Here is a 24,853-nt window from a genome sequence, read left to right as displayed (position 1 = left end):
GTATTTTTAGTAGAGATGGGGTTTCACCACGTTGGCCAGGCTCATCTGGAACTCCTGACTTCAGGTGACCTGCCTGCCTCGGCCTCCCAAAGTGCTGGGATTACAGGCATGAGCCACTGCGCCCAGTGAGACTGTCCCCTCTTGAATCCTTCAGCTCAGACAATCTCTGATAGTGAGACTTTTGAGGCGATAATCCAGATACTTCTGGAAAAGAAAATTTCAGGCTAATGTGAAGCTAGGTTTTTGAGTTGTCTTAAGCAGGTGGAGCCCTTGTTTGTGCCTGGCAGTGTCAACCCTTAGGTCTGGTGAGGGAACTTAGCTAAGAGTTCCCACTGCCTGCTGTTCACAGTTCGTGCTGGCTGGTATTGACAAGAAATGAACCTAAAACGCAGGAAATGTTGAATTTGTCTGGGTTAAATTTTGCTTCATGGGAAGATAAAAGATCAGAAGCATTTAAAGTGTTTCAGAATTCTTTGCTGGTTTTAAGGAATCATTTTTCCCAAAGGTGGCAAATGCTGCTTTTAAATTTAACTAGAACTGAGAACCAGTCCGGGCCTCACCACTCAGTCCTTGGACTTATACTTAACCTGTGTGATCTGTGTCTTCATCTGCAAAATGGGGACAAAATAGCTAATAGTTCATAGGATCATTTTGTAAGGATCAGATAACGTAAAAAGGGTGAAAATGCTCCATAAAGTAGAAAGGGCTTCATTAATGGAAAGAGATTATTTCTTTCTTTCTTTAAATGTGAAGTTAAATGGAGGCTAAAGGGTGGAGACACTGATAACATTTTAGCCTCCAATAATCACTTTTTAATATTTATGAGGAGTTTCAAAACCATTTTCCTCTCTTTCATACTGTTTTTCTTTTCTTTTTTTAAATTTTTCTATAGGAAGATAGGACCTCTCTAAGTATTTTTTTTTTTTTTTTTGAGACGCAGCCGCACTCTGTCTCCCAGGCTGGAGTGCAATGGCGCCATCTCGGCTCACGGCAACCTCCGCCTTCCGGGTTCAAGCGATTCTCCTGCTTTAGCCTCTGGAGTAGCTGCGACTACAGGCGCGTGCCACCACGCCCGGCCAATTTTTTTTTTGTATTTTTAGTAGAGACAGAGTTTCACCGTGTTAGCCAGGATGGTCTCCATCTCCTGACTTCGTGATGCGCCCGCCTCCGCCTCCGCCTCCCAAAGTGCTGGGAGTACAGGCCTGAGCCACTGAGCTCAGCCCATACTACTTTTCAAACGGCAAGGGTCATTATTTGTCCGGCCCAGTCTGGGATAAATAACTCTCCCAGGATTAGACACCAGGTCAAGTGCCAAAATACAAATGAGAATTAAGCATAGCAGATGGATGATTGCTGGGTCCTGAGTATCCTTCATATTAGTGAGCTTCATGGAATGTGGGCAAATTTATCTGCATTTCTCATGTCAATCTTGTAACTTTTAAGTGAGATGAAATTCAGTTGGCTACCCTTTACAGGGACTTTACTTCCCATTGTATTCAAGACAGTCAGCAATGAATGTAAACTGTTTGTAAAAATCCCATCGTTAGAATCTTCCAGAAACTGAGGCTGGGAGAGATTAAATATCTTGCTCAGGCCTCACAGTTGGTGAGTGACAGGGCTGGGGCTACAGCCCAGGTCTAACTCTGACCACACACCCCTTCTTTGGAAAAAAGCCATCATGTAAATAATAATAAGAGTAACAACAATAACGGCAGCTAACACTGAGTGCCAGGCACCGTTCTAAGCTCTTTGCATGTGTTAACTCAACCAGCAAAGAACACTTTTGGAGCATTCTTTTACTAAGGTAGCCCGATGAGAACGGTATTTTTTTCCCCCTCAGCTGAATGACACTGCAACCCGAAATCACAACTGTGTTTTAGGTTCCTGGTGGTGCCTGCTTCCTCTTCTAGTTTGTTTAGTCACAGAATTCGATTCCTGTTGGCCGATTCCGCGCCTACAAACAGGCTTAGCGCTCCACTGAAATGCGGGAGGCTCCTTAACTCTTGTATAAACAGGTAAGGCGAAGGGGGTGGGGCGCAGATTGCGGACTTCTGGGTTTCTTTGGGATGGGAACGGGGTGGGGGTTCGAGCCAACTCCCCAGAGAGCAGGCAAGGTGAAGCGAGGGCTTGGCTGCTGTTTCTCAGTGCAGTGTTTTTTGTTCCCTTTCTAGAAACCAGCCGCAACTTTAGGTCAGAGCGCATTAAAATGAGCCACTTCTGAACGAGCAGCGCCCAGGCCCCAGGCCCTGCTGCGAAGGCCCAGGCAAAGGTCAGGGCCCCGTCCGCGTGACGCTCCTGCCTGCGCGCGGCCAAGCCATGCTCGTCCCCAGGTAAGGACGTCCCGGGAGCTCTCCCCCGGCATCCGGGGGGCGCAGAGATTCCACCTCGTCCAGCGACTTCTTTACTTGGGGGAAGAAGGGGAGCGGGGCGGTTCCAGTCGGCTTGAGATTCCACAGCAGGTTCCTGATTCCTCCATGGCGGGGTTTCTTGGAACAGCCCGACGGGGCCCGGGCGTCTGACCCGGACGCACGTTCCCAGGTGGAGCAGGTGCCACTTCTGGGTGTCTGAAAGGCATGTGACTTTTGGGGCGGGGAGAGAAGTCCGTCTGGTCAAGGCCCCCAATCTCTCTCATCAAGGCCGATTTTCTTTGAACCTTCAGCAAAGGTATCTGCGCTCCTAAAAAAACAACAGGAATGTGGCACTGGCCTTTCGCCAGGCGAGGCTCAGCGAGCAGGATACAATTTCAGGGCAGATTTACGGGAAGTTGCCGGTGTTGGGAGTAAAAATCTGGTTTGGTGAGTTTAAGGGAAGGGAGTAGACGAGAGACAACCTCGCTACTGTGAGGCGGATGGCCTCGGCAGGGGGCGGGCGGCGGGAGGAGAGAGGGAGGGAACCGGGAAGGGCCCGCAGACCAGACGCCGAGCGCTCCCGAGCGCAGCGCCCCACGCAGCCGGGACCTGGCGCCGCTCTGCGGGTGGAACCGCCGCGCGCTCCCAGTCTCGGGAGCTGAGCACCAGAGAGCTCCGCCGCCTTCGGGTCGCCGCTCCCGCTTTCCACCGTGGAATGAGCAGCTTGGGATAGAAGCCGGGGTTTGGGGAGCGGTCCTCCTGGAGACTTTCTCTTTGCAGGTCTCCAAGGTTAAGCAATTCCGACCCGCTGGAATTCCCAGAGCTTGGGAGTTAAGCCTAAAACGCTCTGTTGCTTTAAGCGGCGCGGTGGGGAGTCGCTGGACTTTCCTTATTTTGGTTTTACATTAAAAAGAGGGCGGCGGCGAAGATGTTGTAGGTGACTTACTAGCTGTGTAAGTTGCTCCTGGGCTGTGATGTTAATTTCTGAAGTGGGCGGCTCCAAAAACTTAACAAGGAAAGGTAAGGTGATTTTTGGTAGTCCTTCTAACTATTGTCCCTTAATCTTACGTTTGGGTCCCGATTTTTGAAGTATATAATATTTTTTCTTTTTCTTCTCTCTTTAGCCCTTATCCCTCATGCTATCACTGTCCTGTCTCTCAGTATATTTAGTGGGAATAAAAGGGTCAACTTCTGGGAAAGCAGATAATCGTATACACTCAGCCCCATCGTGTTTCCTGTAGTGATGAATCTCTTTCCATAAAAGAAACTGATTTTTTTTTCACTCTTGAAAATACATGATTGGACCGCCCAGAAGCACAGGTGACTTTAGACTTAGATTATTACAGTGTGTTTGGGGAAGCGTCCTGGACGGGAGGCATCTCATTTAAGTGTTAACCAAGGCAGAGGGGGGTCTTCCTGCAGTAATTTACCTCTGAAAGTAACACTCGATGGAGGTGTAGTTGTTTCAAATTAAAAATTCAACCCGTAGAAAAGGGCAGGACTGACGAATTATGACATCTGACAAACTAGCAGTCAACCGGATATTTAAGAAATCAGATAAAATAAATGGAAGTGGAATTTTTTCAGATAGATGACTCATTTTTTAATTAGGTAAAAGTTCATCCACTCCTGGTTACTGTCCCAAGGCGTAAGTGATAGGAAGATACCATCTTCAAGGTACTTAGAGGCCATTACCACACTGAACTGAAAAATCAAACCTTTTTTTCTTCCTGGTAGTATTTTAATGACTCATTCAGTTTTCTCTACCAGGAATATAGATTTAAAAATGTATTCTTTAAAAGTTTTAAGGCACGGTCATACGAATTTCTCAGGGGAGGGGAAGCAAAGGGTTGACAACCCAACTTGAAGGGATTGCCGAAGTTTTGAGCTCAAAAGGTTGGCAGTTAGACCCAGAGCGTTTGAGAATTGCAGGTGCCGATTCTAAATGGTGAAAGTCAGCGGCGTAACACTCAACCTCTAGACAAACCGAAGTAGTCAACCTAGAGGCTAAGGGAACACTTTGTGGGAGTTTGTGTTGCTATTCATTTAAACAATGATCTTTGTCAGATTGCTGAATTGGAAGTCTTGGAAGGAACTAAAACTAGCCCAGTCTGAAAGGAAAACAGAAGGAAGAAAAGAAAGGTTTAGGTTTTAATATTTTTTCTGGTCTACCTTACCCTTCACCTTGTTCTAATATACACACTGTTGGCCTCTTTGACTTAAATTACTGCATACTGGAAGGATGGGGTCTCAGAAATGACCCAAGCACCTAGCTTCATTATTAACTTTCAGTATGTGTCAAATGAAGAAATAAGCCTAGCTCTGCTGTCCTTTACCAGACTAGGTAGGCCATGCTGAAATTCATCAGATCAAGAGTTTCTGAATATCAATCAATTATTAAAGATTTATTATCTTTCTCTTGGTTTTTGCATTTACAGAAGTTTGTAGGATTGAGAGTTTATCATCATTTTTTGTCAATCTCTATATTTTTAATAGTCAACATATTTATTTTTGATCCCTACACTCACTGTGCTGCTCTAGACTAAATGTTGAAAGAATTCTGCCCAAAGCAGTGGTGATACTGAGGATGAAATAAAGACAGAAAGCAAGGGAGCTATATGCTTCTGGACACGTGTTCTGTATACTTGCTCTAGTTAGTGTTAAAGACTACTCACATTTTTTTTCCTCACATGATGAGAACATTCATATTAGACTGTTTGGTTTACTGGTCTAGGTAATGATTTTTTTTAAAGATTAGGTTAAAGTAGATGAAATTATTTTCTTACAGAAGGATTTAATTTGCTTTTCAAGTTCTGCTCTGGAGCTCAAGATTAAATCACTTCCCAAATGGTTGAGCTTTCACTGCTATAGAAAAGCATTTGGCTATTTCAGTAAGTTTCCACCTCCGCACTTTAAGTCTCCTGATTTTTCAGAAAAGGCCAGGGGAATGGATACAAGGGTGAAGGGAGGGAGACTTTCTTAAAATCGGACCCAGGCTCAAGTGGAACTGTGATTTGGTTATCCCACAAGATACATAATTCGCGGGAGTGGGGGTCGGGGGGAGGGAGGGGAACTTACTCTCAAGAGGGTTTAAGTTTGGGATTCATGAGATTTAGAATAAAGGATACGTTTAGAATGAAGGTAGAATTTGTGTGCCATACTTATATGAAGTTACAGTGAAGACATTAAATGCAGCTTTAAGTGCTTGTCACAGTTGATTCCAACCTAAATGTTGTACTGCAGTATTTCAGCTACTGGCCTGATTAGGGGAAATATTTTCTTTCCCTCTTAGAAACAGTCTCGGTGTCTTAATGATGATGCTGATTTTCTGCTTTAATATCATAAAAGGTGTGTGTTAGTCACAGCATTACCGCTCTGAGTAATGGCTTCAAAGAGCAACTGGGTAAAGATTTTCAATAATAGCAATGCAGAGATGACTTGGGTTTCAAGATAGGAGGCCTTTGGAGCCTCCAGATAATTGTCAGAGAAATGATCAGTAACTAATTGCGCAGTTGCCACCTCAAGTTGTTGGGAACATCTTATGCTGGAGATATTCAAGGGGAAATGGCACGCTGCCATTTTTTGTGTGTGGCCCTGAATCATCCCGTCGGTAAAACTCCTGAGATTGTCTGAGCTCGAGTTCTGATTGTTTGTGTTTCTCTCACAGTTGCTTCCCCATCTATTCTATCTGCATCTGTATGGGGGGAGAGGCGGTGGGGAGGGCCGTCTCCCCCATTTGAAGTCAATGACCACTTTCTTTTATGGATCTCTTATCTTTTGCTCTGAAAATGTTGTGGGGAAGGAAAACTTTCATTTTCCAGTGAAAGTAGAAAGGGAGAGAGTGTCTAGAGGAATACATGGCCAAGAAACAGGTACGTTCTGAATGTGGTCCTAGTGTGGAATTTACCAGAAAACTCACATGGAGATTATCCATATCCTCAAAGCATTGCAGGTAAACTAGCAACTGTGGGAATGGGAGGCTCCTCCTCCCCTTTTGTAATTCAGATGTTCGTAGTGTACTGCAATAGACACTAGTTTGAATGAATTCAAGATAATCATCTCTTGGTACAACCAAAAGTAAACTGATTACAAAAGGCGCAAACCCTTCAACCATACTCTGACTCTTTGCCTTTCCTCTACTTTCTGTGTGATTTAAGGACTCCTGAAAAAAGAAGAGAATCACAGCTCAGTTTATGTAACGTACATATTTAATAGGAACACTTTTTCGTTGTTGTGAATCTTCCATTTTTGTCTTCATAGGAACTTAGTTTATGTAAAAAATGATTTGTGGGTGTGTCTAGATGTACATAGTTTGTGTGTTTGTAAAATAAAATGCACAAATAAGCTGATCGCATAGAAGTGATTAGTAGCTCTTTCGGAATACCCTATCAGAGCTTTTAGAGAGGAGTCATTTTAGAAGTCAAAAGCACAATCTCTGCTTTTCTGAAGGCCATTTCGAGGAGATGGCATCAGGAGAAGACAAAGTGCTAGTGTAACCCTGAAAACCCTTTGTGTTTTAGGAAAATATCAATCTTTTGGTCTCAGGAGATTCCTGGTTCTACAAAATGTGCGCTTTATTTATAGATTACACTCAGCCACATTAATCAAGGAAACAGCATCCAGCCTCTTCTAATCACAGTGTTTGTCTTTGGGGATACTATCTGTTTGTGGTTCTCATGAACCTGGTGGTCCTGCACGAAGGCCATAGTGGGTTCCTGGTGGGCGTATGTTGAATGAAAGGGGAGTTGCTGACAGCTTTGGCTTCCTGATTGTGCCTTGCTTTGAGAAATGGTCAGTTTTGCTCATACTTCCTGAGTAGCCACCAACTGGAGTTGAAGACAACCTGTACCCAGACGCTATGGATAATCCACTTACGGGTGAGCAAGAGTTAAGTATATGTACCAATGGGCAGTGGGTGAGTATACAATGAATGCAGGGCATTGTGCCGCTGAAATGGAACAGGACACCTGTACCTGCCAGCGTATTAAAATTATAATAAAAAGTACCTACCTTTCAGAGCACCGAGTCATGGGCCTCAATAGAGTTTGTAAAGCATTTCACATGCCCCAAGAAAAAGAAAAAGTACTGAAGTACAAAATGGACACGGTTTTTTCAGGTGTTACTTCTCTTAGATCAATTTGATTCCTATTCTGAAAACGTGTATTTGAGCCTTGCAAGCTCCGGTAAACCATTCATGTTTCAAAAAGTAGGGTTCTATGTTGGTAAGGATAATAGCACTGTGACTTTTGAAAAGATGGCTTAGGCCGGGCACAGTGGCTCGAGCCTGTAATCTCAAGCACTTTGGGAGGCTGAGGTGTGTGGATCACAAGGTCGGGAGTTCGAGGCCAGCCTAGCCAATATGATGAAACCGTGTTTCTGCTAAAAATATAAAAATGAGCTGGGCTTGGTGGCAGGCACCTGTAGTCCCAGCTACTCGGGAGGCTGAGGCAGGAGAATCACTTGAACCTGGGATGCAGAGGTTGTTGCTGTGAGCCGAGATCGTGCCACTGCACTCCAACCTGGCGACAGAGCAAGACTCTGTCTCAAAAAAAAAAAAAAAAAAAGAAGAAAAGAAAAGATGGCTTAAATAATATTTCTTTTTGTGTGTTGTCATTTAGTTTTAAAAATAATAACATGGTTCTCGGTACACCAAACCCTTGCCAAGATTAGGCCCATCTTCCCAGTAGCCTTCTCAAGACAAAGTTGCCTTTGTGTAACTACCACTGGGAGGGTTTGGTGACACAGAAAACTCAATGGGGCTCTGCAGCTTGTTAACAGAAAATGCAATGGCTTAATGTTTGTGTTGTTTTTTGTTTTTTTGTTTTATGTCCTACCAGCTAATATCTATGATCTATGTCTCCATGAGGATGTGATCTTGCTATTTTAGACTTGTCCAGGGAAGAATGAGGTGGTTGTGGTTTTACCTTAGAATTTAGTTAGATTATAAAAGGCAAAAGCTGCACATGCTGGCATGGAGGAGAGCTCAGCTCTGTGGGCTGGTTTGTTCTTAGGGTAATCAGCAAAGTTTCATACATATGGAGAGAAAGAAAAGGGGTTTAGCTAGAGTAAATATGCAGATTTTGGGGAAAGGATGGCTATTCATACTAAATTCACACTTTGTAGCAGCGTGGCTAGGAGCATAGACTGTCTTGGTTCCAATCTTAGCTCTGCCACTTATTTCATGTGACTTTAGGTAGGTTAACTTAAAAAAAAAAAAAAAAAGCCGGGCGCGGTGGCTCAAGCCTGTAATCTCAGCACTTTGGGAGGCCGAGACGGGTGGATCACGAGGTCAAGAGATCGAGACCATCCTGGTCAACATGGTGAAACCCCGTCTCTACTAAAAATACAAAAAATTAGCTGGGCATGGTGGTGCGTGCCTGTAATCCCAGCTACTCAGGAGGCTGAGGCAGGAGAATTGCCTGAACCCAGGAGGCAGAGGTTGCGGTGAGCCGAGATCGCGCCATTGCACTCCAGCCTGGGTAACAAGAGCGAAACTCCGTCTCAAAAAAAAAAAAAAAACCCAAAAAACAAAAAACCTCCGTGACTCAGTTTCCCTAACTATAAAATGCCTACTTCACAGGGTTGTTATAAGGATTAAATAAATTTATCTGGGCCAGGCGTGGTCACTCATACCTGTAATCCCAGCACTTGTGGAGGCTAAGTCTGGTGTATCGCTTGAGCCCAGGAGTTCGAGACCATCCTGGGCAACATGGCAAAACCCCAACTCTACAAAAAATGCAAAAATTAGCCAGGCCTGGTGGTGCATGCCTGTAGTCCCAGCTACCCGGGAGGCTGAGGTGGGAGGATCCGTTGAGACCAGGAGGTGAAGGTTGCAGTGAGCCAAGATTGTGTCACTACACTCTAGCCTGGGCAACTGAGCAAGACTCCATCTCGAAACGAACAAACAAGACAACCAAGTTTGTACCTATTTGTCTGTTCTTTAATATCCTTTATTTATTTTTAAAAAAATTTTTTTCTTTTTTTTAGAGATGGGGTCTCGCTATGCTGCCTAGGCTGGAGTGCAGTGGCTATTCACAGGGGTGATCCCACTACTGATGAGCACGGGAGTTTTGACCTGCTCCATTTCCCACCTGGGCCGGTTCACACCTCCTTAGGCAACCTGGTGGTTCCCCGCTCCTGGGAGGTCACCATATTGATGCCGAACTTAGTGCAGACACCAGATCTGCATAGCACATTACAGCCCAGAACTCCTGGGCTCAATCGATCCTCCCACCTCAGCCTCCCGAGTAGCTGGGACTACAGGCACAGCCGCCGCGCCTGGCTTTAATGACCTTTAAAAGGGTGAGAGTTGCCAATAAGCAATGATGAGGTGAAAAAAGTACATTTTTTTTATAATTAGAAAAAACTTATTAGGTCATTATTAGAAGGAACTTATTGGTAGCTATTAGAAGGAAAAAAGCACATTTTCTCAAAATTAGGGAGATTAAAGATCTGAGCATGGTGGTTTATGCCTGTGGTCCCAGCTACTTGGGAGGCTGAGGCAGGAGCATTGCTTGATGACAGCGTTGAAGGCTTTAGTGTGTTATGATTGCGCCTGTGACTAGCCACACTGCACTCCAGCCTGGGTCACATAGTGAGATCTCGCCTCTAAAAAATAGGAAGAGTCAACCAAGAAATCCAAGAGTGAAAGGGCAATCTTAGGTGAATATGAATGAGCCACAGCAGTGTGGTTTTTCTGGTGGGCTGATGGTGTACTCCTAGTTAAGGAAAAGAGATGAGGAAGGACAGGTGGCTGAAAAAGTATTGGAAGAATTGCCTCTAGTGAAATCCTATTTGCAGAGCAAAGGGAAATCCAATAACAAGTTAGCCCCTCCTATTTGGTGCAAACAGTAGTTTGGCCCAGGGACCTCTTTTGCTTGGTGTCCCACATTGTGGGTTCCCGGATCTACCTTAAGGTATATGTCAGTTTGCCAATGAGTAAACAGAAACTGCCAGCTCATGTGATACGAACAAGCCCGGTGTGAAACCTAGGAGTCACTTCTCCGGTGGGAACTGCAGGAGGCACACAGACCCTGAAATTAAATGGTAACACCCATGTTCTCATACACCCTGGTCCTGTATGAAAGGTCTTGCCCTTTCTCCATTGGCTAGAGCTAGTCATGGGAGGGTGGATGGTTCTCCAGAATCTGCTTACCTGCTCCCCTGCTTCCACCTTTGCCCTCACTGCTCTCCCCACACTCATTTCTTTACCCAGTATCCAAGTGACTTTTTTTTTTTTTTGAGATGGAGTCTCAATCAGTCACCCAGGCTGGAGTGCAGTGGCATGATCTTGGCTCACTGCAACCTCTGCCTTCCAGGTTCTGGTGATTCTCCTGCCTCAGCCTCCCGAGTAGCTGGGATTACAGACGTGCACCACCATGCCCAGCTAATTTTTGTATTTTTAGTAGAGATGGAGGTTCACCATGTTGGTGAGGCTGGTCTCTAACTCCTGGCCTCAAGCGATCCACCCACCTTGGCTTCCCAAAGTGCTGGGATTACAGGCATGAGTCACCTCACCTGGCCAGAGTGACTCTTTTAAAACAGAAGTCAGATCGTGTCAGTCCCCTGCCGAAAACTTTCTAGAGCCTCTCTATCTCACTCAAAAGCCAGAGAGTGACTTTATTTCCAGCCCCATCATCTCTTTAAGCTCACCTCCTACCATGCACATGCTTACTCCCTTTGCTTTAACCACACTCATTTTCTTGATGGGGTGTACCCAGCGCATTCATACCACAGGGTCTGTGCACTGGCTGTCCCGATCACTGAACCATCATCCCCAGATATCTCCATGCTTCACTCCCTCACCTCCTTCAAGTCTTTGCTCTGCCTCTTCCTGGTTAAAACAGTAATTCCTCCTTCCTGCTTGCATTCTCTGTCTCCCTACCCTGCTCTCTCTGGTATTTATCACTTTGCAGCATGCTATGTAATTGTATGACCTATTGTCTATCTCTCCCTGACTAAAATGTCTGCTTCATTCATTGATATACCCCAAGCACATTAGAGCAGCGTCTGCCACAGTGTAGGTACTCCATAAATATTTGTGGAATGAATAAGACACACAGGCTTTTTATACATTTTAGGTGTGACCGAAAGTGTTTACTCGAAATACAACCTCGAACACACCTTTCTGAATGAGCATGGGTTTTCTCCCAGACCTCTCCCGGGAGGCTGCCATGTTTTCTGTGGTTTATTTTCTCTGCCACCACAAGTCCTTGATGGAGGCTGATGACTAAGTAACGTTCAAGGCAGGGCCAAATGTGGGGATGTCGCAATCATTTCAGTACTTCCCCATTTCAGAGCTTCCCTGTTTCCAAATCAAAGCCTCCTCTTTGGCAATCTTTTTGTGATTTATATCTAAATGTATAGCCCTCTGTTTTGAACCCTGAATTGCATGCCCTACGGATAATTACACTTGACTGACTTGTGTTACTATATCATTTATCACCTTTTCTATTGTCATTTAATTATAATTAATGATTGTTCTGAAAGTAACTGTCAAGACAAATTTTCTTAACTATCTCTTTTCAACTTTGAGGTTATCATAAGTGCCAACTGCTGCTACAGGATTCCATACAGATTGTTCTCAGTTGTAGAGCTCAATTAGGTATTTTTGCCTTGACCTGGCACAGAACGAAAGTGCTAGAGTCATTGTTTGAGTCTTTAATTTTCCCCCAGAACCTTTGTACAAATACTTGATCTTTCGTTTTACTGAGTGGCAAGACAATTCTCTCATCTGTCATGCTTGTTTGCTAGTATTGGTTTTGTTCTCTCCTTTGGACAATTACCTAGGTTTGACAAAATTGCTTTTCTTGGCCTTTGGAGGCACAGCTCCCTCTCTGCATTCATTTGCCTTGTTTAGATCCATAATTCACTGAAAAGGGCTTCCCTGGTTGCTGGTGGAATCCCGTGGCTACTAGGCTTGGGGACCCTACAACCCATCTTGAAGGTAGTATAGAATCCAGGAAGGTTCTTTGCAGTAAAAAAAAAAAAGGCAGTAGTGGCTGGGCGTAGTGGCTCATGCCTGTAATCCCAGCACTTTGGGAGGCTGAGGCAAGTGGATCACGAGGTCAAGAGATTGAGACCATCCTGGTCAACATGGTGAAATACCATCTCTACGAAAATATAAAAATTAGCTAGGCGTGGTGGCATGCCCCTGTAGTCCCAGCTACTTGGGAGGCTGAGGCAGGAGAATCGCTTGAACCCAGGAGGCCAAGGTTACAATGAGGCAAGATTGCACCACTGCATTCCAGCCTGGCAACTCCATCTCAAAAAAAAAAAAAAAAAAAAAAGCGATAGTACGTAAAGTCTACTGATCATAGATGAAGAGCCTGGATTTAGTTATTTCTTAATATTGTCAATCATGGTTTGTGGCTGATTTAGAATTATTTGGATTTTGGGTTTTTCTTTCCTTCTAAATTGATTTGGAAGACATCATCACAATTTGTTGAGGAGTTTAAAACACACACACACAAATTATACCTAATAAACAAAGAGCTACTGTTCATAGTTCTTTCTGCAGATCATCATGTTTCTTACCATATGTGCTGAATGAGACATTGGAAATGAATAGCAGGGCTGGGCTCAGTGGCTCACGCCTGTAATCCCAACACTTTGGGGAACCGAGGTGGGCGGATTGCGTGAGCCCAGGAGTTAAAAACTAGCCTGGGCAACATGGCAAAACCTCTCCTCTATTAAAAAAAAAATTAAAAAAGAAAAAATGAATAGCATATAAATGTTAAATTAGACTTGTCTTTGATAACATACCATGTAGAGGGAGCTGGTGGTAATTATTTACCAAAATACAGAACCAGTAAATACGAATTAAATTGGTTTAAACTAGATACATTGAAAGGACTTATTTTTCTTGCCTAGATACAGACTTTTTTTTTTTTTTTGAGACTGAGTCTTGCTCTGTTACCCAGGCTGGAGTGCAGTGGTGTGATTTTGGCTCACTGCAACGTCTGCCTCCTGGGTTCAAGCGATTCTCCTTTCTCAGCCTCCCGAGTAGCTGGGATTACAGATGCATGCCACCACGCCTGGCTAATTTTTGTATTTTTAGTAGAGACAGGGTTTCACCATGTTGATTAGGCTGGTCTCGAACTCCTGACCTCAAGTGATCCACCCGCCTTGGCCTCCCAAAGAGCTGGGATTATAGGGGTGAGCCACTGCACCCAGCCAATTTTTTGATTTTTTTTATTTTGTAGAGACAGGGTTCCACTATGGGAACCTGCTCAGGCTGGTCTTGAATTCCTGGACTCAAGTGATCTATCCACCTTGGCCTCCCAAAGTGTTGACATTATAGGTGTGAGCCACTGTGGCTGTCCAGGAGTTCCTTTTTGGGGTGGTGGTGACAGTGGAGAGAGCCAGTGGCCTGCATGTGATTTCTTCTGTGTATCCACCTGTCTCTTACAAGCTGAGTCTGAGGCTGGCAATGGCTGGCAGAAATAGCAAGATGTGGTGATGGCCTGGAGGGAGGGCTGAGGATGAGGGATTTTGACCTGTGTTGCTGGCTGTGATGGCAGAGACAGGGGGAGAACAAGTCTGAGGCAGGTAGGGGAGATCAAGAGCTCAATTTTGGGCATGTTTACTGAGATTCCTGTTCAAACATCCCAAGGAGATGCTGGAAGTTTCCCTTTTATTGATTTTTTTTTTAGATGGAGTCTCACTCTGTCTCTAGGCTGGAGTGCAGTGGTGCCATCTCAGCTTACTGTAATCTCCGCCTCCCAAGTTCAAGCAATTCCCCTGCCTCAGCCTCCCGACTAGCTGGGACTACAGGTGTGTACCACCACACTTGGCTAATTTTTTGTATTTTTAGTAGAGACAGGGTTTCACCATGTTGACCAGGATGGTCTCGATCTCTTGACCTCGTGATCCACCCACCTCGGCCTCCCAAAGTGCTGGGATTACAGGCGTGAGCCACCGCGCCTGGCCAAAAGTTTCCCTTTTATATCCAGTGCCTCTAGCAAAAATGCAGGAGACACCTCTAGTGCCTGGCATTCATTTTTAGAAAAATTATATTATTTCTTATTTTATTTTATTTTTAGAGACAAGGTGTGACTCTGTTACCAGGCTGGAGCACAGTGGCGTGATCATAGCTTACTGCAATGTCTTGGGCTCAAGCAATCAGTCATCCTTCTTCAGCCTCCTGGGTAACTGGGACTACAGGCACATCACCATGCCTGGCTGCCTAGCAGTTTTTCTTTCCTTTTTTGTTTTTTGTTTTTTGTTTTTTGAGGGTCTTACTCTGTTGCCCAGGCTGGAGTGCGGTGGCACAGTCATGGCTCACTGCAGCCTCGACCTCCCTGGGCTCAGGTCATCCTCCCACCTCAGCCTCCTAAGTAGCTGGGATTACAGGCATGCATCACCATGCTCGGCTAAATTTTTGTATTTTTTGTAGAGACAGAGTAGCCCAGGCTGGTCTTGAACTCCTGGGCTCAAGCAATCCGCTCCCCTCGGCCTCTCAAAGTGCTGGGATTACAGGTGTGAACCACCATGCCTGGCCCTTCACATTCTTTTAGACAACTATTCTGTATTTCAGTATTTCTCTTTATGTCCACATTTGCAAATATAAAGTATGTGATCTTTACTTACATATCACAAATGACAAAATAATGCTAATTGAGTATCTAGGGTGTATAGGTGTATAGGAAACTGTAATGGGGAAATGGGGTGGGGCGCAAACATTAAAAAAACGAGGTGACTGGGCCCGGTGCCTCATCCCTGTAATTCCAGTACTTTGGGAGGCTGAGGCGGATGGATCACCTGAGATCAGCAGCTCAAGACCAGTGTGGCCAACATAGTGAAATCCCATCTTTACTAAAAATACAAAAAAATTAGCTGGGCGTGGTGGTGGGCACCTGTACTCCCAGCTACTCAGGAGACTGAGGCAGGAGAATGGCTTGAACCTAGGAGGCAGAGGTTGCACTGAGCTGAGATTGCGCCATTGCACTCCAGCCTGGGTAACAGAGCGAAACTCCGTCTTAAAAAAAAAAAAGACATAAGTATAGCTTCTGTCATCTTATAGCTCAAATTAGTCATATATTCACTAAAATTTTAATATTTATGTTCTATATTTAATATGTAATCATATATTAATATAAATGTATTTAAAGTACATGTATATTTATATATACTTAACATGGAAGATATTTAATATTTTTAGCATGTGTATGTACTTAATTTACAATATTAAATGCCATATATATTTAATAGTAAAAATGAAGTGTAGATCGTTGTGTGAACAGAGATTCATCCCACGTAACAAATAAGAGAAAGATGAAAGAAAATATAAAATGAAGTTGAGCACGGTGGCTCACGCCTGTAATCCCAGCACTTTGGGAGGCTGAGATGGGTGGATCACCTGAGGTCAGGAGTTCGAGACCAGCCTGGCCAACATGGAGAAACTCTATCTCTACTAAAAATACAAAAATTAGCCAGGCATGGTGGCGGGCGCCTGTAATCCCAGCTACTCGGGAGGTTGAGGCAGGACAATCACTTGAACCTAGGAGGCAGATGTTGTTACGAGCCGAGATTGTGCCATTGCACTCCAGCCTGGGCAAGAGAGCGAGACTCGTCTCCAAAAAAAAAAAAAAGAAAAAAAGAAAATATAAGATGAAACAGTGGATTTCCTTGTGAGTTCTAACCACTGAAAGGCATGCAAATTCATGCTGTAAATATTGACAGTGTAAAAATGGATCCATTAGAACATGTAAATGTATTTTGTGTCTGTTTGTTACTTAACTTTTGTAAGCTTTGTAAAAAGGGTCTGCTGTGCTTCTTTTGCATATTATGTGGGTAGAAATTAGAAAGCTGATATAGGCACACTTTAAGCCACTGATTTGTATCACTAGTATACCAAGTTTTTGAGTTTCTAGTACCTAAAGCAAGCACTGGGGATATTAGGGTGAGCAACGCACAGGGCTTTTGGAGCTTACAGTGGTGGAAGCTTTATCTCTTTGTTTTTAGCACCACACTGAAACCTCCCAAGCAGAGATTATTCTGAAAAAAAAAAAAAAAAAAAAAAAAAAGATTGAGCATATACTTGCAAACTCATAGGAATAAAAGGCCATATTTTGGTCTCAAGCAATGACCAACAAAAAGTGATGTTTTAAAAAGTCATGAAGCATTAGAATTGGATGGAGGTAGAAGAGGCTATGATGGATAATGCTTTGCAACGATGGCTCTAGAAACTGTCAGTGGCCGTAGCGTTTTATTCTCCAATGTCATGTTAACGCCATTGGAGCCCATGAGATGTAATTTTATTTATTATTGCTTAATTGAGCCACAGATGGTGTGGTTTTTGGTTTTGCATAAGAGGGTTCAGTTTCCAGAAGGATATGAAGTGCCTGAAGTTTTCACATTTATTTATTTATTTATGAGTTGGAGTCTCACTCCATTGCCCAGGCTTCAGTACAGTGGTGTCATCTCAGCTCACTGCAACCTCTGTCTCCCGTGTTCAGGTGATTCTTGTGCCTCAGCCTCAAGAGATGGGATTACAGGCATGCACCATTATACCCAGCTAATTTTTGTATTTTTAGTAGAGATGGGGTTTCAACATGTTAGCCAGGCTGATCTTGAACTCCTGACCTACTTTGGCCTCCCAAAGTGCTGGAATTACAGGTGTGAGCCACCATGCCTGGCTAAATTCTGTTTTTAATAAGAAAGCATATAATTTGATAAGACAGTTGCAGGTGAGGAAAAAAAAAAAAGAAAGTGACTTTGGCGAGGAGCTGTATAAGGTGTACCTGGAACAGTCATGTAGAGAAAGAAAGAGGCTTTGTGTGGATAATGACTTTTTTTTTCTTTTTTTTGAGACAGGGTTTCACTTTGTCATCCAGTCTGTAGTGCAGTGGAATGATCTCAGCTTACTGCAGCCTTGACCTCCTGGGTTCAAGAGATTTTCTTACCTTGGCCTCCCAAATAGCTGGGACCACAGGCACAAGCCACCATGATTGGCAATTTTTTTTGTGTATTTTGTTGAGACAAGGTTTCACCATGTTCCCAGGCTGGTCTTCAATTCTTGAGCTCAAGCAAGCCACCACACCCAGCCATGACTAACATTTATTGAGTATCTGCTGTATGCCATACTTGGTTTCTTATTTTTATTTATTTATTTTTGAGGCAGGGTTTTGCTCTGTTGCCCAGACTGGAGTGCAGTGGTGTGATCATAGCTCATTGTAGCCTCCATCTCCTGGGTTCAAGTGATCCTCCTGCCTCAGTCTCCCAAAGTGCTGGGATTACAGGCATGAGTCACTGCACCTGGCCATGATTTTATTTAACCAACAAAACTACCCCTGAGAAATAGGTTTTACAATTATCCTCATTTGACAGGTGTAGAAATGAGGCACTATCAAGTAACTTGCCCAAGGTAAATGGTGGTCAGAATTGAGGCCCTTTTGTGTGTGTGTGAGACAGGGTCCTTTTCACCATGTTGCCCAGGCTGGAGTGCAGTGGTGTAATCAAGGCTCACTGCAGCTTTGACCTTCTAGGCTCACGTGATCTTTCCATCTTAGCCTCATAAGTAGCTGGGACTACAAGTGTGTACCACAATGCTCAGCTATTTTTATTTTATTTTTATTTTTTTTTGTAGAGATAGGGGTCTCCTTCTTTTGCCCAGGTTTGTCTCAAACTCCTGGGCTCAAGTGATCCTATTCCCTTGGCCTGTCAAAGTGTTGGAATTACAGGTGTGAGCCACTGCACCTGGCCAAGACTTTTGTAAAGCTTCCTGAAGGTCAGGTTTGGAAAAATCAGGTCTCTGGACCAGAACCCAGTCTTCTACCAAGATCTGTCGTTGGCTTATATCACCTCAGACAATTGACCCTGGCCATGGCACTTCTCCTCACTGCCTTTCACTTACCTTACTTTTTTTTTTTTTTTTGAGTTTGAGTTTTGCTCTGTCACCCAATCTGGAGTGTAAAGGTGCGATCTCGACTCACTGCAACCTGCGCCTTCCAGGTTCAAGCGATTCTCCTGCCTCAGCCTCCCAAGTATCTGGGATTACAGGCATGCGCCACCATGCCCAGCTAATTTTGTATTTTTAGTAGAGAGGGGGTTTCTCTATGTTGGTCAGGCTGGTCTTGAACTCCCGACTTCAGGCGATCCGCCCGCCTTGGCCTCCCAAAGTGCTGTGATTACAGGCGTGAGTCACTGCACCCAGCCATTTCCTTACTTTTAAAATTGGATAGAAGGGAGAGGAGATTTTGGACTAGGCTTTGGCTTATGTTTTTCACAGATGTAATTTTCTCTAATTCTTTTGACTTTCATGATTCAAGTCAGTAAAAGGTTGCTGGTTCGTTGAATGTCCGAAGGGAAAATCAGGGTGGGGTGGATGGGGGATGGTCACTTGGCTTTAAGTAGCAGGAAGGAAATAATGCTAGGTTAGATGGCTTGTTCCAAATCTTACAAAGTTCTTACAGATTTGATTTTTAACTCTCAGATCCCTTCTGAGATAGTAAATATTGCTAGTATATAGGGTGGTTCCAGACCAGTGGTTCCAGATTTTGTCTTCCAAAGAACATTTGGTGATGTCTGGAGATGTTTTTGGTTGTCACAATGTGGGAGGCAGTAGTGGGGGTGGGGATTGGGTGCTATTGGCATCTAGTAGGTAAAGGCCAGGGGTACTGCTGGACATCCTGCAGTGTCCGGGGAGCCACTCACAATGAAGAATTATCAAGCCCCAAATGTCCATAGGGCTGACGCTGAGAAACCACATTCTAGGCTGTTGTCCACAATCACTACTGTCCTTTTTAAAAGAAATTTTAATTTTTAAGAGATGAGATCTCACTATGTTGTCCAGGCTTGACTTGAACTTCTGGTTCAAGCAATCCTCCTGCCCTGGCTTCCCAAAGTACTGGGATTACAGGCACGAGCCACCAAACTGGCCTGTTCTTACTGTCTTACACACCCTTAATGTTATTCCTTTCTTTAGTTTTTATCACCAGTGGATTAAACTCATCTCTCTTCTGATGATTCAGGGTCCAAGCAGGTATTAGGGGAGAGAGTCAGTGACAAAGTTGAACTGAACTCTGTTCTTAGGATGTTAAGTGTTTTATCAGCAGCCTGCTAGAAAAGTCCTCATTTCGTAGTTTATTTTTCCCTTTGTAGTGGATTCAGTCACTTCACTGTTTACTTCTCAGATTCTAAGAATTTTTCTTTCGAGGGTATTAATGTCATTAGCGTATCCACAGAGTTTTGGTATACTTTGTTTTTTTTGAGGGACTTTTTTTTTTTTTTTGAGACGGAGTCTCACCCCGTTGGCCAGGCTGGAGTGCAATGGTGCGATCTCAGCTCACTGCAGCCTCCACTTTCGGGGTTCAAGTGATTCGCCTGCCTCAGCCTCCTGAGTAGCTGAGATTACACGCACCCACCACCACGCCCAGCTAAGTTTTGTATTTTTAGTAGAGATGAGGTTTCACGGTGTTGGCCAGACTGGTCTTGAACTGACCTTGTGATCCTCCCACCTTGGCCTCCCAAAGTGCTAGGATTACAGGTGAGAGCCACTGCGCCTGGCTGGGACTTTTTGATATTTATAGATTCCTGACAAAGCTGGACTTTGAGAAAGTTTGTTAGTAGAATCTTTTCAGACCTAAAGATGACTGAAGTTTAAAGGTTTAGGTTTGGTTAAAATCAAGGTGTCGTATGCTTTATTAATTCTGTATCTTGACTTCATTTAAAGCAAAAAAAAAAAAAAAAAAATCCTTGTACAGTACTTTGAGCTTCATGGAGAGAGACTTATATTAAATGAACACATGCCGGTGTAGAGCTGGACTGTGAGCAGCTTTGGGAACACAGCAAACATTCAAGGATGGCTAGAAATGAGCTCCATGTACCAGGCTGACATTTTCCTTTGAAGAAATAATTTTGGTCAATATTTGATGTTCTGTAGATTTGGGGAAGAAAGATAAATAAATGTGTTTGCAGTTTTTCCTGTCCGAGAGAAGCTGAGTTTACCTAAGTTTCCATAAAAAATTAATTACAATCAAAGGAAATGAAACAGAAACTTAGGGGATAGAGATCATAGGTGGATGAAGATCCCTCTGGAAATTGACATGGGTTCTAGATTTGACTTTGTAATGGAAATAAATGCAGCTGAATGAGCTCTCATTTTTGCTGTATATAAGATACCTTCAGATAATAAATGGGAAAATGATGTGTACTGAGAAGCTTGGAAATTCTTTGATTACCTTTTGTGTTATGCCAGGTCATTTAAGATCACAAAAGTCCTACAAATGCCCTGTTGGATCAGATTAAAGAACTGCCCCTCCTAGTTTCTGCCTCTAGCAGACTTCAGAGAATATGTTTTAGACAAAGTCATTCGTAGAATTTCTAGCTATGCTGCTTCTTTTTTTTTTGAGATGGAGGCCTGCTCACTTGCCCAGGCTGGAGTGCAAGTGCAGTGGTGCAATCTTGGTTCACTGCAATCTCCGCCTTCGGGATTCAAGCAGTTCTGCTGCCTCAGCCTCCCAAATAGCTGGGATTACAAGAATGCGCCACCACACCTGGCTCATTTTTTTTTTTTTTTAAGTAGAGGCTGGTCTTGAACTCCTGACCTGAAGTGATCTGCCTGTGTCGGCCTCCCAGAGTGCTGGGATTACAGGCATGAGCCACTGGGCCCGGCCATCTAGCTATACTTCTTGAATATCAGTTAGATGCAGACTTTAGATCCCATTATTTCTCCACACCCACATGTTATGGATCCATGATCAGGATCCAATTCATTCAGATTCCCCAGGACTTCTTGTTAAAGCAGTACTTACTTTCTTCCCTCTGAAGCTCACCTTCAGACTCCTACAGGTAGCCTATTTACCTTCATTTCAACTCTCTTGACCCTTCATTCTTTTAACATTCGAATTCTATTCCATCTCAGTCTTAATCCTTCTGTTCTGAAGAGGCATGAGTCTTGCATGGAAGGCCAAGACTCAATGCTTGATTATTTTAGTTGTACCTCTCATGTGTCTTATTGGAGATACATTATATATATATCTGTATATAGATAGATAGATATCTCAGATGCTCTCTGGTTTTGCCCAAGTCCTAAATAATGATTTCAAGTTTGCTTTTTTGTCATTGTTTTGTTTTCGGTAGCAACAGCTCTAACCATTTATTCATTGAGTGGATATGGTTTCTGTATCAGGCATTGGAGATACAAAATGCATCAGAAGTGTTCTGGGTTGTTGAAGCTCACAGACTAAATGAGACATGTAAGCAAAAATAAAATACTCTTTTGTGCTTTCTAGAATGGAGATATTCATTTATCCATCCAGTGATTCACTGAAAACCATTTATTTTGTGCCTACATTTACCTAGAGAGACTGAAGCATTAAAAATGAATGCCATGAAATTTTCTAGATGCTATGGTAGGAATCAGTAGCATCAGTTTAACCTGAGGAGGTGTAGCAGGGGATGACGGAACTGTTTAGGGAACTCCTCATAAAGATAAGACTTTCAATAGACTTAACATTTACATAATATATTAGTCTGTTTTCATGCTGCTGAGAAAGACATACCAGTTAATTGGATTTAACAGTTCCACATGGCTGGAGAGGTCTCATAATCATGGTGGAGGGTGAAAGGCACTTCTTCCATGGTGGCAGCAAGAGAGAATGCAGAAGAGGTAAAAGGGGAAACCCCTGATAAACCCATCAGATCTCGTGAGACTTATTCACGATCACGAGAATAGCCTGGTAGAGCCCAGTCCTCATGATTCAATGACCTTCCCTTGGGTTCCTCCCACAACACATGGGAATTCTGGGAGATACAGTTCAAGTTGAGATTTGAATGTGAACACAGCCAAACCATGTCACACAGCATGAGTTATGTGCTTGGTCCTGTTCTAAACACTTTACAAAGATGAACTCATAGAATCTGCATAAGAACACTATGAAGTGCCTACAATTATGATCCCCATATGCAGATGAGAAGACCAAGGCACTGAAGGGTTAAATAACTTCCCTAGGGTTACTTAGCTAGTAAGGGCAGAACAGGGAGTTGAACACAGGTGATTTGGCTCAGGAATTAGAGATGATTCTTGAATGAGTCTTAAATGAGATCCAGAGATATGAAAAACAAGTAGTTGCCATTTGGGGAGGGATTCTTGGAACCTAGAGAGAGATAAGGTTGAAGGGCAAGAAGAAACCAGACGTCAAGGACTTTATTTCATGGGCAAAGCATGTACTTTATAGAAAAAGCAGGGACAAATGGAAGCTAAAAAAGAAGAAAAAAAATCACAGCTGGGTGCAATGGCTCATGTCTGTAATCCCAGCACTTTGGGAGGCCGAGTTGGGAGGATCACTTGAGGTCAGGAGTTCTAGACCAGCCTGGCCAACATGCTGAAACTTCGTCTCTACTAAAAATAGAAAAAACCAGGCATGGTGGCGGGTGCCTGTGATCCAAGCTACTCCAGAGGCTGAGGCACTAGAATCGCTTGAACCTGGGAGATGGAGGTTGCAGTGAGCTGAGATTGTGCCACTGCACTCCAACCTGGGTAACAGAGCAAATCTCAGTCTTTTTTTTTTAAAAAAAAGCATATTAGCAGGCCGGGCTTGGTGGTTGACACCTGTAATCTCAGCACTTTGGGAGGCCGAGGTGGGTGGATCGCTTACAGTCAGGAGTTTAAGACCAGCTTGGTCAACATGGCTAAAACCCATCTCTACTGAAAACACAAAAAATTAGCTGGATGTGGTGGTGGGTACCTGTAATCCCAGTTACTTGGGAAGCTGAGGCAGGAGAATAGCTTGAACCCAGGAGGCAAAGGTTGCAGTGAGCTGAGACTGCGCCACTGCACTCCAGCCTGGGCAACAGGGCAAGACTCTGTCTCAAAAAAAAAAAAAGAAAAAAATTAGCTTTTGTAATATGTTAATATTTTTTCACTTATTTGTCTTTCAACCATATTGCAATTCTGTATACAGAATTGTCCCTCCCTTTATCTCACTGAATCCTCATACCATTCCTAAAATATTTGTAGTCTCATTTTACAGAGGTGAACACTGAGGCTGCATGAGGAAATGTGCTTAGTTCATGTGGAGTTTAAAACTTAACCCAGGTGTTCTAAATTGAAGTGTCTGTCTCTTTTGTTTCACACCTGCCTGTACAGCAAAGGTGGATATAAAAAGAAGAGGTGGCTCGGGCGTGGTGGCTCACACCTGTAATCCCAGCACTTTGAGAGGCTGAAGCAGTCAAATCACCTGAGGTCAGGAGTTCAAGACCAGCCTGGCCAATATGGTGAAATCCCATCTCTATTAAAAATATAAAAAAATTAGCGAAGTGCTGTGGCGAGCACCTGTAATCTCAGCTACTCAGGAGACTGAGGCAGGAGAGGCACAGCACTCTAGCCCGGGCGACAAGAGTGAAACTCTGTCTAAAATAAATAAATAAATAAATAAATAAATAAAAAGAAGAGATGTGGAGACATAGCCAAACACTACAGAGAGCTCACATGCTTCCTGTCATCTTATTTTTCCAAATCAGCAATGACAGCAGGATGAGTGGGCCAACTCTAAGGAATGTACATATAAGATATAACTTCATTCATTGGCTCCATGTTTGTGGGATTTCCACTATTTATATTTACTTTATAACATGTGCTCACCCAGAGTGTGATTTTAGATTTGTACTTGCCTTACTAATACCAACTTGAGCAGAACAGTATTATCACAGTCACGATTGTTACTGCTGCAGCAATCTCTAAGTTCAGGATTTGCATGTTTGTCTAGCATCATCAAGCCTAGTTGACAGGAGAGCAAAAGAGATCCAAGTCTAAGCTTGTTTCACTCTCATTGGCAAAAGAAAGGGCTTTTTATTGCTATTTCATTCTTGTTTTTTTTTTTTTTTTAGATGGAGTTTCCCTCTTGTTGCCCAATTGGAGTGCAGTAGCATGATCTTGGCTCATTGCAACCTCTGCCTCCCAGGTTCAAGCAATTCTTTTGTCTAGGCCTCCCGAGTAGCTGGGATTATAGGCGTGTGCCACCATGCCCAACTAATTTTTGTATTTTTAGTGGAGATGGGGTTTCACCATCAGGCTGGTCTCAAATTTCTGACCTCACGATCCGCCTGCCTTGGCCTCCCAGAGTGCTGGGATTACAGGTGTTAGCCACCGCACCCAGCCTGTTTTTGGTCTTAATACTCGATATGGATTAGGCCTCTGTGCAGAGGCAGTTGTTTCTTTGCTACCAGATTGGTAATTTAGAGCCTACAAATTTTGGAAAATAAATTAATCTCCAAGTCTGTTTTCCCCTCAAATGGTAATGCTCTGCTTATTATATCAGTGAGCATTTACTGGAGCAACTACTGGGTACCTACTAGTCGCTCTGCTAAGTTCAAGGGACTTGTAGGTGAACAGGACACTCTTCCTGCCCTCAGCTGCTCACACTCGAGTGGGGACAACTCACTGCGTCCAACTCACTGTACCATAACGTGGCATGTGATATGAACGGGGACCCCAGAGGAGAAGTTGGGGAAGAGGGGTGATCTTTTAGCTGGATTTTTTTTCTGAGATATAATTAATGTAC

The 24,853-nt window shown here is 43.6% G+C and overlaps 1 protein-coding gene across 7 annotated transcripts in view; it reads left to right on the top strand.

The window, feature by feature from the left end:
* Positions 1-2,455: 2,455 nt before the first annotated feature.
* The window catches only part of RBM47 (RNA binding motif protein 47), a 219,258-nt gene continuing 196,860 nt past the window's right edge, over positions 2,456-24,853 (top strand). For 4 of the 7 annotated variants that reach the window (XM_064366550.1, XM_064366606.1, XM_064366546.1 and 1 more), the window contains exon 1: positions 3,063-3,368. The gene's annotated coding sequence lies outside the window, so the exon portion shown is untranslated. The other 3 variants (XM_012474972.2, XM_064366558.1, XM_064366577.1) reach the window with 3 other exon arrangements.

The sequence above is a fragment of the Aotus nancymaae genome, unplaced genomic scaffold (assembly GCF_030222135.1).
Source record: "Aotus nancymaae isolate 86718 unplaced genomic scaffold, 86718_ANA_hifiasm-v0.15.2.pri h1tg000006l, whole genome shotgun sequence".
NCBI classification, from domain to species: domain Eukaryota; kingdom Metazoa; phylum Chordata; class Mammalia; order Primates; family Aotidae; genus Aotus; species Aotus nancymaae.
Note: the sequence above shows the minus strand (reverse complement) of the source record. Positions and strands in the feature narration are given on the sequence as shown.